Genomic DNA, 3,910 nt, shown 5'->3' on the forward strand with positions numbered 1-3,910 from the left:
GTCATGCCACAATCCCTTCTCCTCCATTCTCCTCTCGGGATCTTGGGCATGCACGCACACGCGCCCGTTGTGAGTTTTAAGCCACACGGGTCTGGGACGCGAACCGCGGTCGACTACGTGGGAGTCCAGCAACATAGCCATTACGCTAACTGCTAGTTCCCCCTGGTCAGTGTTTCTGAAAAAGTCAGATCTTTGGACAACTGTGGGTGCCTGTGATACAGTGTAGGCTCCTAGATTCCACCTGCAACCTACTGAATCAAACTGTGGAGGGAGGCCTAGAAAACTACATTTTAAAATAAGAGATAGCCTCCTCCAAGTGGCAGGTTCCCATGTTGCAATCCACCCCATTCCAGCTGGCCAGGATCACGGGCATGTGTGCATGCATCTGAAATGCTCAGGGAGGTCCCAGAATGTGAACCTAGGACCTTTCTCATATGGACCTGGTTGCATTACCACTGTACCACCATCCGGCCTGAAAACTTCATTTTTAAGGACAATGCTTATTATCAGTGTAACTGGCTAAGTATGTGGTAGAGATTTGTCCAATGTGCTTAGGCAGTGATCAGGAAGGAATATCTAACTCTTTTTGATGGAGTCTGTCCTGTAGTAAAGGGAACACATATTTTTGGATATCCTAGACAGCAGAATTTGAGCTAGCAAACAGAAATTAGAAGAGTGCAGTTTCAGCTTTGAATGATGAAGAACCTTTTAAACATGAGGAGTTTCAAAAGTGGAATAAGCTCCCTATTAATATACCTCTCTTCCTAGAGATGATTAAAAAGATGCCTGATAGACAACTGTTAAGTAATTTGGGGAAGAATATGTCCCTTGTCTTGTGACCCACCTTAGCATGATGGTATTGTTTATCAACATTGCTGTCCTCTTTCTTGTGACTTGCTCACTTTTTCCTTTGCATGGAAGAGACTAGTCTGATCTCTTAGAGTCTGGAACAGTTTTGTTTTGTTTTAATCATTTTTTTCCTTTGCTCTCAAATAGTTTTGAGGCCACATTTTCCCAGGGTCAAACTGGGTAGTAGAGTCTCTCATCAGATTGCCTCCTATGGTTGTTGCCTCATCCAAGGTGATACTTCCTTCCTGGAAAGAGCCCACATATTTGAAATGGGGGTAGAAGGGGCTATCCTCTACCCTAACTGGGAAGATTCTGTAGGACCATCCCAGCTTTAGAGCTCCCTATGGGATTGGCTGAAGACCTTGTTGTTACTTATCACAGACTAATCTCTCTCTGCTCAATGTTGCTTCTATCTGCTCCCATGGGTTTGATCCCCAAGAGAACAGTCCAGTAGACTTCCTATACATAAGTCATTGTCTCAGAGATATTCCTCCCAATCTCCAACATAAATGCTTGTATTTTATTAATTTTTAGGTATCAAGGAGGTACTTAGTATGTAGAATATAGCAGGGAAAAAAGAGCCTGCAGTTCTGCAGTCTTGTCTCAGCTACTGTCATACCCTGCTGTATGCTATGACTCGATTAAAACCTGCTGTTGCCCTCACAGGTCTACCTTGCTGCTGATATTCACAGTTACTGCACTCCCCACCCCCCCTGCTCCTTTTTTAAAATTTAATTTTATTGCCAGGGGGCATGTGTGCTTTCCAGATAAAAAGGGAGAGAGAGAAAGGGAGAAAGCACCTCCCAGTTTGGTGTGGTCATACCACAATCCCTTCTCCTTCATTTATCCATCCTTTTGGGATTTGGGGAACACATGCACACATATCCTGCATGATTTTCAAGCTGTTGGGGCTGGGATTCAAACCATAGTTGGCCATGTGGGATCTATCACCCTTAACCTCTAGTCTGAAATCCCAGCTTTTTGCTTTTTTTTTTTTTTAAGTCTCAAGTAAGAGGTTTATTTTAAACTTAATACTTATACATTACTGTTAATAGTAATATATAGTAAGTTATCATGTTATAAAAATGGAATTTTATAAGAAACTCCTAATGGACTAAAGCTTGATAATTCTTTTAAGTATATAGATGACAATAAATATGTAATTATTGGCTAAGTTACATTAATTTTTTTTTATTTATTTTTTTTTATTTAAAAAAAAATTTTTTTTTTTTTGGAGAGATTTTCACTGTAGGGCGCGTGCGCTCGCCAGACAGACAGAGAGAGACATAGAGACAGAAAGCGAGAAATCACCCCCCAGGGGGGATGGTCACGCCGCAATCCCTTCTCCTCCATTCTCCTCTCGGGATCTTGGGCACGCACGCACACGCGCCCGGCGTGAGTTTTAAGCAACCGGGTCTGGGACACGAACCGCGGTCGACTACGTGGGAGTCCAGCGACATAGCCATTACGCTAACTGCTGGTTCCCAGTTACATTAATTTTTAAAAAATATTCTCTGATTTTTTCCCTCCTACTCTGTTACCTTTCTGTAGTTCTCTTTTTCAACACCTTCATTTTCCTGGTTTGTACTTTGCTTAGGTCTTGCTTCTGCTTATAAATTCTTCTATATGTTGTACCAAATATACCACAAAATGTATCTTTGTTCTTCGTCTGGAGAGTTCTTGGCATTATCATAGATAATTTACAAAAGTTGTCTGGTACCAGGTGTGTCTTCTTTAGAACCAGATCCAATGAGGAACCCATCTCTTGCAATTCAATCCCCTGTGTTCCACAACCGTATTTCTTCAACAGCAACTTCCAGCTTTGAGAGTAAACCTTCCCTGACAGTACAGTGAAGTGCAGAATATACTTCAATCCTGCTGGGAGGATTTTTAATATTGTAGGACCTCTGAAGAAATTAATAAGAAGACTACTTAGTCTTCTATGATCTTCTGTTAGATCAAACTTATCACCAACAAATATTAACATTTTTTTTTGACATGGGTTTTGTTCTCTCAGGACATTTACTATTCTTAGTATCTTTTAGTGAGACAAATTTTCCAATACTTCATTTAACCAAATTAGTACATGATAGTCATACATATAACTTATTACTAGATTATTTGCCTACTTCTTCCTATGGGAGCCAAACATGAACAGAACAATCTAACTTCCTTGAAAAGAATCCCAGTGATGTCTGGTCCTCAAATGGTCTTGTAATATTTTTCCACTTCTTTAAGTACTTGTCTCACTATTGCATTTGTATTTGTCTCTTTAATCAGCACAAGGTTTTAAAATTTTTCATGGAATTTTAATTTTTCTTAAGAAATCTGTTGACCCTTTTGGTTTTGAACTTTACTGCTTGGTCCAAAGTATATATTGCTACCAGGTGAATCTGTACTATTCTTAACTCCTAAATTGTTGAGTGTGTTTCTTCATTACCTGCGTAATACCACTCGTCACCTTGATGTTATTGGCCCTGCTCTGCCATGCTGACTGGGCTAGACCTGAATGCCTTGGTCAAGTTGATGGCCCGTTACTAACCTCCACTTCTCCTCATTAGTCTCTTCTTTCTGCTGCTGTCTGATTAGAGCTTCTCTCCATCTCTGCCTCCCTTCGTTCTCTGAGTTATTTGCTCTTCTGTGTCTAGCACCTTTAAAGTGTCCCATGACACATCTGTGTGTTTCTCTAGTGGTAAGCTCTGTCATTTTTATTATAGAGCCCTATTTGGAAGTCATTTTATCATCAGAAATGCAGGTGCTTTTGAGTGACTCATTTCTTTAATATACTTGTTTTTATGCAGTTTTCTTCTGCCTAGTATATATAGACATCTCATGGGACTGGCTGGGGTAGATGGCAAGTGTTTTCCAGATAGCCTCATATTATACCCAGAATAACTACTGCCTTTTCTACTATCAGGGCTTGATACTAAGACTCCTCCCTACTTATGGTAACTTTTCCTTTGGTGGCCTGGTTGTTTCTCTTTGGAGCATGTCCTCCCTTGAGATCTCCCCAATTTATCAGAAACGTCTGTATTTGTCTAGACATCCATTATGGACAGAG

General features: G+C 40.6%; 1 pseudogene; it reads right to left on the minus strand.

Moving 5' to 3' along the window:
- Positions 1 to 2,386: 2,386 nt before the first annotated feature.
- Positions 2,387 to 3,910, minus strand: part of LOC102492919 (ribosome production factor 2 homolog pseudogene) — a 2,219-nt pseudogene continuing 695 nt past the window's right edge.

Source organism: Tupaia chinensis, unplaced genomic scaffold (assembly GCF_000334495.1).
Source record: "Tupaia chinensis unplaced genomic scaffold, TupChi_1.0 Scaffold000710_1, whole genome shotgun sequence".
In the NCBI taxonomy this organism is placed as follows: Eukaryota; Metazoa; Chordata; class Mammalia; order Scandentia; family Tupaiidae; genus Tupaia; species Tupaia belangeri.